The sequence below is a fragment of the Carya illinoinensis genome, chromosome 16 (assembly GCF_018687715.1).
Source record: "Carya illinoinensis cultivar Pawnee chromosome 16, C.illinoinensisPawnee_v1, whole genome shotgun sequence".
Classification (NCBI taxonomy): Eukaryota; Viridiplantae; Streptophyta; class Magnoliopsida; order Fagales; family Juglandaceae; genus Carya; species Carya illinoinensis.
In genome coordinates, this window is record NC_056767.1 from 742,082 (window position 1) to 759,313 (window position 17,232).

At 36.7% G+C, this 17,232-nt stretch overlaps 1 protein-coding gene across 8 annotated transcripts in view; it reads right to left on the minus strand.

Moving 5' to 3' along the window:
* Positions 1–5,109: 5,109 nt before the first annotated feature.
* The window catches only part of LOC122299048 (serine/threonine-protein kinase prpf4B-like), a 31,776-nt gene continuing 19,653 nt past the window's right edge, over positions 5,110–17,232 (minus strand). For 6 of the 8 annotated variants that reach the window (XR_006239558.1, XR_006239543.1, XR_006239553.1 and 3 more), the window contains one exon: positions 5,110–5,535. The gene's annotated coding sequence lies outside the window, so the exon portion shown is untranslated. The remainder of the gene's footprint in view (positions 5,536–17,232) is intronic. The other 2 variants (XR_006239562.1, XR_006239554.1) reach the window with 1 other exon arrangement.

The window sequence follows — 17,232 nt, forward strand, 5'->3', positions numbered from 1 at the left end:
TAATGAGGCAATTTTAAAGTATTTTATGGTACACATGAATATTGTACTATTTTTCCTTCGCTATTGATTTTTTTCCCACAGGGTTTTTCCTTGGCAAGGTTTTAACGAGGCATATTCTTTATATGTGGTCATCCAAAAGGGAAGTATTGTAAAATAACATTGTTGTAAAATAAATTGTATGACCACCTTGAGCTAGCCATCAAATGCATAGTGCATAGTGCTAGCATAGTGAGCTAGCCGTTAAATGCATAGTGCATAGTGCTAGCATAGTAAGCTAGCCGTCAAATGCATAGTGCTAGTCGTCAAAAGCATAGTCCCCTTTGTACTCCTATATATATCGTTGAATCGTTTAAGAACGATATATATAGGAGTACAAAAGAGACTATGCATTTGACAAGAGAGAAAGAGAGAAAGAGATAAAAGAACGATATATATAGGAGTACTCTCTCATTTCGAAAGTTTTATAACACGTTATCAAGAGAGAAAGAAATAGAACTCAAAGAGGTTATGAAACTCATGAATTCCTTAAATGATACAACGATATATATAGGAGTACAAAAGAGACTATGCATTTGACAACTAGCACTATGCGTTTGATGGCTAGCTAAATGTGATCATACAATTCAAGATAGTTTATAACACTTCCCCTTTGGATGACTATATTTAAAGAATATGCCTCGTTAAAACTTTGCCAAGGAAAAACCCTGTGGGAAAAAACTAATGGCGAAGGAAAAAGAGTATAGTATTCATGTGAACTGCCAAGTACTTTAGGATTGCCTCATTAAAACCTTGCAAAGGAAAACCCAGTCGGATAAAACTTTAGCGAAGAAAAAAAAGTACAATCAGCACAAGTCTTCAAAACATTACTTCCCCTAGAAAGTGTATGATAACAGGTTTTCAAATCTCCGCATTCCAACGTTCTGCACAATTTTCTTAAATGTTACAGTTGGTAATGCTTTTGTGAATAAATCTGCCAGATTATCACTTGATCGTAACGTCTTGACGTTAATTTCACCTTTGATATATGTTTGGTTCTATCACCTTTGATATATCCTCCTCTAATTTGAGTAATATAAGCAGCATTATCTTCATATAAAGTTGTTAGACTATCATTAATCACTGGAAGACCACACTTTTCTTGAATATGTTAGATCATTGATCTTAGCCAAATGCATTTTCGACTTGCCTCATGAATTGTAATGATCTCTGAGTGATTTGAAGAGGTAGCAGATAGTGTTTGTTTGACAGATCTCCATGATATAGCAGAATTTTCATAAGTAAATACATATCCAGTTTGAGATCTACCTCTGTGTAGATCTGAAAGATAATATGCATCTACATATCCAACTAATTGTGGACTTAAACCATGTTGATAAAATAATCACAACTGGATCTTTCTGCTCATCACTACTCTTCTGGAGTTATGTTCTTATGGAGTTTTTGTAAATAACACAGTTAGTGGAGAATTCATCAACATTAAACCGTTAACCTCCGTTTTCAATAAAAACGGTGGCCAGCCTTTTTAGATCAGACAAGTATAGCGGATTTTCAACTCTTCTGCAGGTGTCAGGCATGCTGTCAGGCGCCGCAGAGCTATGAAGTTATATTTCGTCTCTTTTCTCTTGCTTCACGAGAGATGTTGTATCATAATTTTCTCTATAAAAGAGATATTCAGCTCATCTTCATTCGCATCTCATCTTCTTTACTTTTCTGTAATTATACTGCATTTTTACTCTGTAATCTCTTTCTGCATTCTTATCGTACAATCTTCTTAGGGTCAATATATGAGGTATTTTGCACCTCGTTCATCAGCTGTTCCTGTTTCTACCACAAGTGCTATCATGCAATATAATGATCTGACTCATAAGTCAGATAATGAAGTTATCTATGAGCTTGTGAGTCTCAGTACCCGATACTCATCATTCATTGTCGCATTTTCTCAGCGACTGCAATCTAGAACTTGTGGAGTTGACAAACTCCACGAGAATATTGCTATACTTCAGCGACTTCTTCTGGAGTCCAACATAAAGATAGGAGCAATAAAACAAGAGAATAAGAATTTAAAATCCTTACTTAAATCTTCTTTTCGATTGCCCACCCCTTTAGATAGGGATGCCATGCAGATTCTTAAAGAATAAGAGCGTTTGAAAAATAAGGCAAAGTGCCTCAAATTTCTGTAATTTTTTCTACAAAATAATAAAATAATATTTCACAAATATTCATATTTGTGTTTCTATCTTTTGGTAGATGTTCTGTGTGCTCTCTTTTATTTCTTCTTTAATAATGCACACTTCATATCAAATCCATAATATGAATCTGAAATACTAATTGTATTAAAAGATGGTATTTCATGACTAATAACATCATCCATCTTCCCCTTGAAGCCGCAAGGGTTTCAGATCTATATTTCAAATATGTGCAGTTTTCATGAGCTCTTCTGGAGTCTCAATGACATTTAAATCATATATATAAACTGCAATAATAACTCGTTTCCATTTGCTTTTAGATTGCTTTAGATCATATAAGGATCTTTAAAACTTGATAGAATATATATTTCTAGATGTATTCATATTAGAAGTTTCAGGCATTTTCTATCCTTCAGGGATTTTCATATATATATCATGATCCAATGATCCATATAAATATACAGTTAATCCTATATATCCAAACTCTCGGTAACTTTCAAGCTAATAAAAATCTCAACATGATTTCAACTACTTTAAAAGCATATCAATATTGTTTCTTCAAGAAACTAACTTATGATTTCTATATCACATTTTCATATTAAAAGTTTCAGGCTTTTTATATCATAAATATCCACTGATATTTAACAAAAATCACCTCTTTAGGTGTTTGGACTTCAAGTCCATATTTATCACATTTTACTTAGTGATATCAATTCTGCATGAATTGAGAAACTAACTCGTGATTTATATATCATACTTTTATTTCCTTTCTATAAATACTCACTGACATTCAACAAGCATCACTTCTTTAGGTGTTTGGACTATAAGTCCCGATGCATCATATTTTACTAGTGAATCAATTCTGCAGGAATTATTTCTTTCAAATTTGGCCAATATTTTACGTCGTATTCTTCGACAGTTCTTGATTCATTTTCATCATTACTTCTGGTAATGTCAATTGTCATCTCATATGGAAATACGTTGTCGACAACGATTTTATTTCTATCCATAATTTCTCTAATATTCATGAAATGTATCGAGATCTCGTTATTTTCAGGTACCTGTCCCTCTTCAAGAGAAGACATTTTCATGAAAAACCTCTTCAGGAGGCACTCTTCAGGAGATTTATATAGGAGAATTTTATACAGAAAATTTGGATGGATTTTATTGCTTGTTCTGTAGGTATGCCTCTTCAGGAGCACCAATTATTTGTGCCTTTCTCTTTTGAGATACTCTATCTTTTGTATCAATAAGTCTCACATGCCTTTAGACATGTCTTTAGACTGCTGAATTTCTTAATTGTCCTACAGGGACTTCAATCCTCGCTGGGATTTTAGCAGCTAGAATATGAGACATTTTTTTCTTATTGCATCCATAATTTAATTATCATCTGAACTTCTGGTTCACATATGATAATCAAGATAACGTCGAATAATTTCATCTTATTTGCTTCAAGCAAATTTTTTTTTTCACTTCTGGTAGTAAGACTTTATAGTAAAAGAATCTTCTGGTTCTTTTATAGACATCCATATGAAAATCATTCGACTTATCGTAATTGATTTTGGATGATCAAGATAACCATGAAAAGATATAAATAGTTTGAATCATATCACTTTTTGATGCATCATAATATTTGATTAAATAATTATATAATATCATCTCAAAGAGAAAGTTTATTACTTTTCCAATACGAGCTTCTGGTCTGAAAAGATATTCATCATCACGTCCAATCTCTTAGTTTCTTTGAATGAAACGCATCATTCTTTTCACTTCAGAGAATAGAATGATATAAATTCATTATCATTTATTTCAGGGAATGATGTAGAACTAGTAGGACGTGACTAATGATTTCTTATCAAAAACTCATTATTTTGCTCAGTCACTGAAAGACCAGATATAAATTTAGAATATATTGTGAACGTTTGCATTTCATATTGCTACTTAAGGAACATACTCGATATTGCTACTTTAGGAGCACATTCGAGACGTTCATTCAAATATATATTATTTCCACAATTTCAATTATGCAACTTTAGGTGCATAAATTATAATGAGCTTTTAGTACACATATCACTCATTTAAACTATGAGATATTCAAAAGCTATTATTGATTTAGGGCGATCCTTCAGGGATGCTCCATTTCCATTCTCAGATAAATCATATCATCAATAATTTATAACAAATATAAAAGAATAAATAAAACTTGTATCTAAACTATGTAAATAAACATAGAATTTATTAAATAATAATAATAAATATAATCATAAATATTCACCTTGGTGATTGTAAATAATATATTAAAAAAAACTTACTTGAAGTAGAAAATCGCTAACTCCAGAATCATCATAACCTTTGTGCTCTTAGAATGGGCTTTTCTGCCATTTTTTTCTTTCTTGTCTTCTTGCTAACAACTTACAAAACTTCGTTAAATATTCTTTAAGAAAGTCAAATTTTAACAACTAAAGTAGTTGGAACGTACGTATGTGTAGAGAAGCTGCTAATTAGAAGAAGAATTAGCTAGCAGTACAACCAGGTTGGCTGCATGCTTTGAATTTGATCACAGCTCTGCTTCTGTCACGTGCTCAACAACCAAAAAGGTGAGACGCTGGTTCACGTGCTCAATTAACCCTTCACGGGAAATTCAACACAGTGCAACCGCAGAAAATTTGCAGAAAAGCATATCGAAGCCGATCTGGGCATAGACTCCCTGCATGTACCTCCACAAGTTTCACCATGTACATGTACTGCTCCCTTTCACTAAAATTGGCTGTATGCGTTCCTCTTTCACTAAAAGATTGAAACTTTGACCTCCCTGGATGATAATTTCTCACCAAAACTTGAGAACCCAATGAACCCACCAACGAGAACCCCATCCTCATATCCTCCCAAGTTTGAGAAAAACAATAAAATAAAATAATAATAATAAATAAATAAATAAACTTATGTATAAGAAATAAGAATTAAGGAATAGCATCCAAATCCGTCAACATCCAACAACAAAGAAAGCGTCACTTCCAATGTTTAGATATGCAAGGAGGCTCAAGGTTAGATTTTAGTAATGGGCCATTTCTCTTACTATTTCAATCCATACAAAATATAGGAAATCTTTAATATTTAATTGAGAGGTTAGAGAGAGTAGATTCAGGTTCAGTTCGGTGGCGTTCTTATGGGCTACGGAGAAGAGGTTGCGCTCCTTTGCGATCCGGCACGATGTCGTCGAGCCTCTTATGCTCGAAGTCGACCAGATCTACCAAATCTCTTTATGAAGCAAGAGCCTTTTCTTCTCCATCAGATCCTCATCTGATCTGGGTTCAGCTGGCCTTTCTTCTTCATCAGATCCTCATCTGATCTGGGGTCAAATGCGATGGAGTTGGGAGAAGAGAAAAGTAAAATAATGAGAATCATGCTGATAACGTGTTATAAAACTTTAAAAGAAGAGAGAAAGAGATAGAGTTTAGAGAGGTTATGAAACTTATAAATTCCTTAAATGATACAGCGATATATATAGGAGTACAAAAGAGACTATGCATTTGACGACTAGCACTATGCATTTGACGGTTAGCTAAATGTGGTCATACAATTCAAGATAGTTTATAACAAAAAGAAGATATGCATATGTTATTTAATTATTGACTTTGGTGAATCGAGTGGAACATCATCTTTTATTAATGCATGGGCATGTTCCCATTTACTATTAATCTGTCATATGGCTGGTCTCTTTCCCATTATAATATGAATCGGTAGGGTCATTGGATCAATCTTTACATTGTAAAAAAATCTATTTTTCATCATCTTCTTATCATCTTATAATGTGATATTAAATAATTGAAGACTATTTATTATATCTTCCTTATAAATCTATCATTTAATGCCACATCATAGAATAACGAAAGGATAATAAAAAAAAATAGATGATGAATAGATTTTTTTCCAACTTAAAAGCTACTTTATAAGGTGGTCTAGCTAGTAGGTCTAGATGACACATCAAAACCAGACTCCTCTAAACAATCTCTTGCTGAGAGGAAATAGGTGGAGTGTGTGAGTCTTGGCGCTCTTAGAGTGATTGAGGTAGTTATTTCCACTTGATCAAACTCTGTAGATTAAGGCAGGAAGAATGGAGGATTTGGAGATGCAGTGGGATCAGTTTAGTCTTACTAAAGAGAACTCGATAATTAAGATCGGCTCTGTTGATCTAAGTGAAGTTGCAAAGAAATGAGAGATGTGCTTAGTGTGCAAGCTATGGTCTAATCGACGTGTGGGGAAGGAGATTGTATGTGCTACTATGGTGAAGATCTGGAGAGTTGATAGTTCTTTCACTTTCCAGGAGGTTAGTACAAATCTGTTTGTAATTACTTTTGTGTGTAAAAAGGATAAAAACCGAGTGTTAGAAGGGAGGCCTTGGTTGTTTGGAAATTGTTTGCTAGTTCTCAAGCCTTTTGATGGTTTTATCCATCCGATGAAGATGAATTTTGATAGTGAGAATTTCTGGATTCAAATGCATAATTTGCCTTTTGTTTGTATGAAAAGTGAGATTGGAAATAAAATAAGGGAGTCAATAGGGATGGTTCAGGAGGTTGATGTAAGGGAGGGTGGATTTGAATGGGGAGGTGTTCTAAGAGTTAAGGTTGAGTTGAATTTGAAGAAGGCCATTGCTCGTGGCAGAACTGTGAATGTGTTAGGGAAGAAATACTTGATTTCTCTAAAATATGAGAAATTACCTAAAATTTGTTTTGATTGTGGTATGATTGTCCATGGGGGGAAAGGTTGCTCTAGCTCAAATGGAAATGAATAAGAGAAACAATATGGTACTTGGCTTTGAGCCAATTATTCTATGGGGAAGAGGAGTGGTATTCCAAATGATGGAAGAGAAGAGTTTGATGAGAGGAAGGGAAAGACCTATGATGATAATTCAGGGAAGGAGGATGGTTTATATTCTCAATTTGATCATGTACAAGCTGAAGGATCTATGGAATCGAATAATAGTGAAGAGATGGATGGCCTGAATGGGAGTGGTGTGAAAGAAGTCAATGTTAGTAGTCTTGTGTTGCCATCTTTAATTCCTGGAAAAAGTGCTTCTAGACCAGTCAGCAAGGTGGTCGAGGAAATGCCTGAAATCATTGCCAATGAATCTATGAATAACTCTAAACACATTTGTACAAGGAGGAGTATGATAAGAGGAGAAGAATTAAAGAAGAAACAAGCAGAGTTAAAGGTCAGTAATTAGTTGTCAGTATTAAAACAAAATGAGTCTAAAAGGAATGAGGGTGAGGGAGTGGCTAGTAGAGGGAAGTGGAAACAAAGGGCAAGGAATTCAGACTGTTCTAATGTAACTGTTCTACCTGGAAATGACAAACGTAATTTGCAACTTGTTGATGAGGATGAAGCTGCAATTGAAAATCCTGTGAGAAAATGAAGGATAGATGACAATTGTGAGGAAATGGTTCATAAGGATATGGTGGTGGCTGTTGTGCAACCCCGCCTCATCATGAAAATTCTAAGTTGGAATTGCCGGGGGCTTGGGAACCCTCGGACAATTCAAGACCTCTACCTTTTGGTAAAGGATAAGAAGCCTAAAATAGTTTTCCTCATGGAAACAAAACAATTAACAAAGAAGTTTGATGCTATAAAAAGAAAGTTGGGATTTATTGGCTGTTTTGTAGTGGATGCTAGAGGATGTAGTGGAGGTTTGGCCCTTCTGTGGAATCAAGATGTTAATCTTGAGGTGTTGAATTTTACTCAACATCACATTAGTGTTTGGCTGATGAGTGATGATGGTGTAAGGAAGTGGATGTTGACTGGCTTTTATGGCCATCCAAAGGTCTCTAAAAGAAATGCAGTGTGGGGATTATTATCTAGTCTGAAACCTTCAAGGGAGTAAGGGTCGTGTGTAATTGGTGATTTTAATGAGATAATCACACAATTTGAAAATGTGGGGGAGAGGGAAAGGCCTGAGGGACAGATGGAGGGGTTCAAACAGTGTTTAGAAAACTGTAATCTTTATGAGTTGGGATGGAAGACTATGAAATATACCTGGACAAATCAACATTCAGATGATACTTTTACCAAAGAAATGCTTGATAGGACTGTTGATAATCCTATATGGTTAGAGTTCTTTAAAGAAAGGGTGGTGAAGACATTGACTGCTAGGCAATATGATCATAAGCCCATTCTGCTCACTTTGGTTGAAAATAGTCCTTTTATAAGGAAAAGAAGGAGACTGTTCAGGTTTGAGGCAAAATGGATTTTAGAGGAGGAAGGTGGAAGGGTTGTGGAAGATGCTTGGGAAATAACCTCGGAAACTAAGAACTTACTGATTAAGGTTCAAAGGAAGTTGAAAGTATATAGTGGAGACCTTCTTAGATGGAATTCTCAAAGAGCTAGTGATGGGGAGAAGGAGATATTGAGGCTGTCTGAGAAACTGAAAATGGAGCAAGAAAATGAGAGTCCTCACAATGTTTCTGTAGTAAGGAAATTGCATAAGGAATTGGGTCTACTTCTTGAAAAAGAGGATTTAAAATGGAAACAAAAGGCCAAGAGATCATGGTATAAGCTTGGTGACAAAAATACCAAGTTCTTTCATGAGTGCGACAATTAGAGAAGGAAAAGGAATTGTATTAGTGAGATTATAGATGATCAAAGCAGATGTGTGAAAGATCAGAAGATAATTGAAGAGGTGTTCTTCCAGTACTATAGTAACCTGTTTTGTTCCTCCAATCCTTCAACAGATGATATAGCTGTTGGTTTGTGGGGAGTAGAGAGCAAAGTTTCTGGTTCCATGAATAAAGAGTTGCAGAAGGAATTTACCAAACTAGAGGTTGTGGCAGCACTTAAAGATATGGGCCCTTTAAAATCTCCTGGGCCAGATGGCTTTGGAGCATGCTTCTATCAGAATTACTGGAATACCATTGGAGAGGAGGTATGTCTAACTGTTTCATCTTTTTTGAATGAAAAGGCTAGGTTGGATGGGTCTATTAATTTTACTCATATTGCTTTAATTCCTAAAGTCGAAAAGCCTGTTATAGCTAGTGACTTTCGGCCTATAAGCCTGTGTAATGTCTTGTATAAATTAGTGTCAAAAGTCCTAGCTAATAGGTTAAAGAAAGTGCTGCTAGAGATTATTTCAAAAAATCAGAGTGCCTTCCTCCCTAGGAGGTTAATTACTGATAATGTAATGGTGGCATATGAGGCTTTACATACCATGAAGACAAGGCAAAAAGGAAGGGTTGGTAGCATGACATTGAAGCTGGATATTTCAAAGGCATATGACAGAATTGAGTGGGGCTTTTTGGAAGCCATAATGAGAAAGCTTGGCTTTGGTGAAAGGTGAATTAAATTGGTGATGGTATGTGTTACTTCTGTAACATATTCTATTCTGGTTAATGGGCAGTCAGGTTGCACTATTAAGCCTTCTAGGGGAATACGCCAAGGAGACCCTATTTTCCCATATTTGTTTATCCTTTATGCTAAAGGCCTAAGTTCTCTTGTTAACATGGTTAAAATGAGGGGTGATATATGTGGTGTTGCAGTAACCAGATGAGGTATAAGAGTAAATCATTTACTCTTTGCTGATGATTCTGTCATATTTGGGAGGGCTAAGCTGTCTGAGTGGTTTAAGATTCAAGATCTTCTTAGCACGTATGAGAGGGCTTCAGGACAGAGTCTAAATAGACAGAAAACCACAATATTTTTTAGCACCAACACACCAATGACAGTGAGAAGACAGATTCAGCAAATTGCAGGGGTTGCTACATGTGGCAATTTTGAAAAATACCTTGGTCTTCCCTCTATTGTAGGTAGATCAAGGTATAATACCTTTAAGAGTTTAAAGGAAAGAGTATGGCACACGGTGAATAATTGGAAGAATACATTCCTTTCACAGGTAGGGAAAGAAATTTTATTGAAAGTTGTTGCCCAAGCAATCCCAACATATGCAATGAGTGTTTTTATGCTTCCAAGTAAACTATGTAAAGAAATTGCTGCAGTTATGGCCAAATTCTGGTGGGGGCATATGCAAAATTATAAAAGAATCCATTGGAAGAGTTGGTCAAAGATTGGGGAATAAAAAAAAAGAGGGTTGGGTTTTAGGGAGCTTGAAAGCTTTAACAAAGCTATGTTGGCCAAACAAGTTTGGAGGATGTTGAATAATCCTTCTTCTTTGGTTGCAAGGGTTATGAAGGAGAAATATTTCAAGAGGGAGAACTTGCTGGAAGTTAAATTGGGTCATGGTCCTTCCATGATATGGAGGAGTCTATGGTCTTCTATGGGTTTGATTAAAACTAGTCTGATTTGGCAAGTTGGAAGGGACAATAAAATTAAGGTTTGGAAGGATAAATGGATTCTATCATCCTCTTCTCATATGGTGTCTTTTTCAGTGAAAATTCTAGCTAAAGATGCTTGTGTTAACCAACTTATTGATGAGAGTACAGGTCATTGGAAGACAGAGTGGATTTATGAAATTTTCAATGCAAAAGATGCTAAAGCCATCTGTAGTATTCCTCTTAGCAGGTTGGGGTCTGAGGATAGAATGAAATGGGGCTACTCACAGAATGGTCTTTTTTCTGTGAGGAGTGCCTATCATCTTGAGCATTCGAGGTTAATAGCTGAGAAGGGGGAAAGTTCAAATGTGCTAGAAAATGAGTTTGGTTGGAAATTGATATGGAAGTTAAAAGTGCAGGGAGTGGTAAAACGGTTTATATGGAAGGCTTGTTATGATTTACTTCCCACCAGAATGAACTTGGCCAAGAAGAAAATAATTGATAATAGTTTGTGTCTAATGTGTGAGAGAGAAGAGGAGTCAACTATACATGCTTTGTGGGGTTGTCCATCTACATTAGATGTGTGGGCAGAAAATAACAGTCCTGTTCATAAATGGGCAAGCTCAGTAGTGGATTTCATGGAGCTTTGGAAGCAGCTGAATTATTGTTTGAAAGAGGAGAAAGTTGGCTTGGTGGCCTGCACTTTGAGGAGAATATGGTTGAGAAGAAATGCTGCTATTTTTTAAAAGAAGTTTGAAGAGCCGAAAGCTTTAATTAATGTTGCTCAATAGAATTTTACAGATTTCAGAGAAGCCAATTTTGGTTCCATGTCTACTTAGTCTAACATAATTATGGCTAGATGGAAGAAGCCCGATGCATTGGTTTGTAAATCTAATTGGGATGCTGCCATTGATGCTGCCATTGATGCTACTAATAAAAGAGTGGGAATTGAGATTATAGTTAGAGACTCCGAATGGGAAATTCTTGCTTGTATGCGCTTAAGAATGAATAATTTGTTGAAACCTACTTGTGTCGAGGCATATGCTTTGAAAAGGGCTATGTTCTTTTGCTTAGAGCTGGGCTGTTCAAATGCAGTTTTTGAAGGTGATTCTCTAGTTGTGGTTAATGCTACTAATAGTGGAGGTGAAGTGAGTACAGATTATAATGTTATTATTGAAAATACTAGAAAAATGCTTAGTAATAATTTGAAATGGTTTGTAAAATTTACTCATAGGGAAGCTAACAATTTAGCTCATACATTGGCCAAATTGGCTCTTGATTGTAGTGATAAAACTGTATGGATTGAGGATATTCCTCCATAGATAAAAAATTCTGTGTTGAAGGAAAAATATTGTAATGATTGATTGATTGTTAATGAAATATGTAGGGGCCTTTTGGCTCTTACTTGTTTTTCAAAAAAAAAAAAGGGCTACTTTATAAAAATTAAATTTGTTGAAGAAATAAAAGAATTAATTTTACTGAAACTAACTGATTCGAAACCTCATTTTAAATAATTTTTGGTATATCCATTTTTGCTACTCTTTTTACAATTTTATTTGAAATAAAATAGATATGGAAATGAATATTCCATGGATGGAGACGATGAACCAAATCGTCAAGTTGCCAAAATAATAAATCCATTATTTGTGAATGGTAGAAACGGAGAGGATCGTGAATTAAGAACCCACTAAACATAATTAAACAGCTGAAAGCAAATAGATGAAAAGGACCAATCATCAATCTACTCCTACACACATTAAGATTGAAAACGATATTTCATATTTGTAATCAACACATCATATTCTTCATTAATAAAATCTTGAGCACGGCCAATCAAGGAAACTGAGATTAAGGCTAATCTTAATGAACAACTCATAAGAGAGGAGATTCATTAGAAACATAAAGCCAGATTGCAATGGCTAACTACTATTGACCTTAACACTAAATTCTTTCACATGACAACCACCATGAGAATGCGTACTAACTCCATTGAGAGCTTAAAGATCAATTCAAACCTTTGGACAACTGAACAATCAGTGATTCAGAATAAGTTTTTAGATCACTTCAATGAGATATTCCAATCTTTTAATCCTACGATCCACTCTAAAATGGATGAGCTTTTCCCTAATAAAGTCTCAGATCTAGAAAACCAATTCCTATGTAAGATACCATCTGATCAGAAAATTCTCTTCACTCTAAAACAGACTCCCTCGACAAAGGCTCCTAGCCCTGATGGTTTCACAGGACTGTTCTATAAGTAATATTGGGACATCATTAAAAAAGACTTCAATGCTGCCATAAAAAATTTCTTCAGTAATGGAAAAGTCCTCAAAGAATGGAATCACACCCACCTTGCATTAATCCCAAAGACCAATAACCCAAACACTACTCACCAACTCAGGCCTGTTAGTCTCTCAATTATCTACTATAAAGTCATAGCAAAGATTCTAGCTAATAGACTTAAGAAAATTCTTCCCAAGATCATATCTCCCCACCAAGCAGCTTTTGTCCCAAGGAGGATAATTCAGGAAAACACTCATGGCCCATGAGATATTCCATCATCTCAAAAGAAGAAGAAGAAGGTAGAAAATGAGCTTATGGCTATCAAAATATACATGGAAAAAGCCTTTAATTTTATGGAATGGAATTTCCTAATCAATATTATGTCTATTCTTGGTTTCCATAGCTTATGGATAAGCTGGATCAAAGAATGTATCACAACGGTCTCATATTCAGTGATCATCAATGGAAACCCTTGTAGCTTCTCTCATCCATCTAGATGTCTTGAGCAAGGAGATCCTTTATCCCCCTTCCTCTTTATTCTTGTAACAAAAGTCCTTATGCAGATCATTACAAAAGAAGAAAACCTTGGTCACCTCGAGGGCATCTCTATCAGTAGGAATGGCCCTACTATCTCACACCTTTTTTCTGATGATTTGATTCTTTTTGGAAAAACTTCCAGGAATAATGCTAAAAAATTCCATAATTGCCTTGTAAAATACTCTCTTTAGTAAGGTCAAAAGGTACATGATGCTTAATCCTCTATACAATTTAGTGGCAACACTTTGCCTCATATTAGAAGAGAAGTGAAAGAGATTTAAAAATAAAATAAAATAAACGGTAATATTAATAATAATAGGCATAACCCTAGTACACAAGATAGTATACAAGAGATAAGACCTATCTAGGTCGCTATAAAAATCGCAAGGAAATCATGTACATTTAAGCCATTAAAATCTATAGCTAAAGTCCACATAAATAAAGTACTGAAAAATAAAGAATGAAGCTTCTCTGTTGTCCACTCCTTATCTTTATGTGTTCGCGCGTTACGCTCTTGCCAAATACACCACATAATGCAGATAGAGATTATTTTTCACACAGCTTTGATCTGTGGATCGCCACCTGGCATTGCCCAACTGGCCAATACTTCAACCACTGAATTCGGCATCACCCAGTTTAACCCTATTCGACTAAATACTTCGCACCACAAGGCTCGAGTTGTCTCATAATGTAGTAAGAGATTATTCACTGACTCGCTACTTTTCTTACACATACAACACCAATTAGTAATAATTACCCAACACTTTCGTAGATTATCAATAGTCAAAATCTTACACAGGGCTGCTGTCCAAATGAAGGAAAGTGTTTAGAGAGGCGCCTTATTCCTCTACAAGCATCTCCATGGGAAAGGAGAATTTGGATTAATTGTAAGAGACTGATAAAAAGAGCGAACTGAAAAAGTACCCTTACCCACAAGTTTCCACCACAGCTTACCTTCATGCAGCTTCGTAGAGTACACTAGACTGAAAAAAACTGCAAAGCTATTTTCTTCCCAATCACATGCAACTCCACAAAAAGTGACATTCCAGTAGACTTGGTCCCCTAAACGAACCAAGAGGTCCGCCACTAAAACTTCTTGATCACAAGCCACTCGAAAAACAGATGGAAAAGAATCTTTCAGTGCCTCCTTCCCACACCAAATGTCCCTCCAAAATTTTATGTTTGTGCCCTTGCCCACCAAAAGTTTAGTATGGTTGGCAAACACCCCCCACCCTCTTCATATGTGCTTCCAAATCCCCACACCATAAGACCTATTCCCATCTCTAATTCACCAACCCCCCATGAGTTGTCATATTTACTATCAACTACTAATTTCCATAAAACTTCAGGTTCCATATTATATCTCCACAGCCATTTTTCGAGAAGTGCCCAATTAAAAGTTCTCAAAGTTCTTTATCCCCAACCCACCTAAAGAAATTGGTCTACCGACCTTATCCCAACTGATTAGGTGATACTTGAATTCATCCCTCATCCCACTCCACAGGAAATCACAGTAAAATTTTTCTATCCATGCCGCCACAGAAGCTGGAATAGGGAATAAAGACAAAAAATAAGTAGGTAAGTTAGAAAGAATACTCTTTATCATAATCACACGACCTCTTTTCGACAAGTACAATCTCTTCCACCCAGCCAATCTGCGCTCTATTTTTTCGATGACTGAATCCCAGATAGATACGGCTCGAGAAGTAGCCCCCAACGGTAATCCCAGATAGGTCATAGGGAGTGCAGCGACCTTACACCCCAGTGTGCTAGCCAACTGTCGAGTATTACTGACATTCACAACTGGAACTAATTCTGATTTATCAAAATTCACTCTCAAACATGACGCTGCTTCAAAGCATAATAAAAGCGCTTTCAGTATCCTAAGTTATTCTTGTTCAGCTTCACAGAAAATTAATGTGTCATCTGCAAAAAGTAAGTGAGATATCAAGCTAAGGCCCCAGTGAAAATCCAGCCAACAGACCGTTGTTAACTAAAGCCATTAACATCCTACTCAGGGCCTCCATGATGATCAGAAAGATAAGTGGTGGCAAGGGATCCCCCTGTCTTAACCCTCAAGAGCTATTAAAAAAACCTTCTGGGTTGCCATTAATCATAATTGAAAATCTTGCCATTGAAATGCACCATTTCCACCTACACTATTTTTCCCCAAAGCCACATCTCATCAGTAGATAAGTGAGGAAGTCCTAATTTACGTGATGATATGTCTTTTCCATGTCTAACTTATAGATAATCCCTACAATACCAGACTTTAATCTACTATCCAGACATTCGTTAGCTATTAAGACTGAATCCAGAATTTTACGACCCCTAACAAAGACATTTTGTGGCTTTGAGATTATCTTGCCCATGACCTCCCCTAACCTATTTGCAAGCACCTTTGAGATAATTTTATATACCCCATTAATAAGGCTAACAAGCCTAAAATCCTTCACTTTTAGAGCCTCGGTCTTCTTTGGAATTAAGGCAATAAAAGTCGTATTTAGGCTTTTCTTAAATTTTCCATACAAGAATAATTCTTGAAAGACATTCAATAAATCCTCTTTTACCACCTCCCAACAAGTTTGAAAGAACCTCATCGAAAAGCCGTCTGGTCCTAGTGCTTTATCTTTCTCCATTCATTTGACCACTTCATATATCTCCTCTTCCTCGAAAGCTCTTTCCAACCGTACCGCAGTTAGTGGATCAATCGAATCAAATACAAGTCCATCCAAATTAGGCCTCCATCCCTCTCTTTCCGTAAATAGTTGTTCAAAAAAATTCTGCACATGTTCTCGGATCACAGGAACCTCGGTGCAATCTCTACCATCAATTTTCAGCATCTTAATGGTATTATTCCTCCTATGCGAATTTGCCACTATGGAAGAATTTTGTGCTTCGGTCCCCTTCTTTCAGCCACGGTGCTCTTGACTTCTGCCGCCAAGATATCTCTTCAAGTGATAATACTCTTTCCAACTCTGAGGTCAACTCTGCATTTCTTACTACTTCCTTTGCAGTGAGAGATCTATCTTCATAGATCCTTTCTAGAACCTGTAACTAGGGCTGTTCATTCGAGTTTCGACCCGGAAATATGGGTATATCCAACCCGAAATGGATTTGAAATCCGAGCCGAAACCCGGACCAAGTTAGATTGGGTCAGATCTGGGCCGGAACCCGGATGAACCGGGGTTTTGTAAAACCCGGGTTCTGGATTGAAACCGCTTTTTTTTCCCTGCTGTATTTGTCCTCTGTGGTCTGGAGGAACCCACCCTATCCTAACAAAGCCTCCATCGCTCCCGACCCGTGTCACAACAGCATTTTCCGGCATTTCCTTCACAAGAGAGCATCCTTCCAGCCGGAGCTACGACTGCTTCCTCTCGGGGAGAACTTGATGTCGAAGCTAAAGTCCATAGGTGTCGCCCATAACTAGATCCAACTTGACGGCCTGATGCCTCTGGCGGAGAGTACTTCGGAAGCGACGGAAGGCCTGACGGTTGAAGATGCGAGGAAGTTGCTGAGGGTGGCACAGCTAGAAAAGGTGAAGGAGAGGCTGAGAGAGATCCATAAAAACTGGATATCTTATTCGGACTTCAATCGGGTCTGTATAAAAGTCTGCTCCGATCCTTATCAAAGTCTCGCCTTGGCCAAGATGCTCGATGAGTCCAGAACTGTAATCGTCTTGGGAAACGCTGTCTTCCTAAGGCCTGAGCAGGTAAGATGAACGAGAGCGAGAGAGAGAGAGAGCACTGAGAATAAAATGGAGAGGCGGATAACGGAAACCGAGTACCAGGTTTTTAATCCGGTACCCGGATTTTAAATCCGTACCCGGACCGCATAGGTCAGGGTTTTACAATCCGAGTTTCGGCCTGAATTTAATCTGGACCGTATGAACAGTCCTACCTGTAACTCTTCCATTATGTTTTTCTTTTGCTCCCCTAAGTCTCCAAAAGTTTGGAAATTTCAAAGCTTTA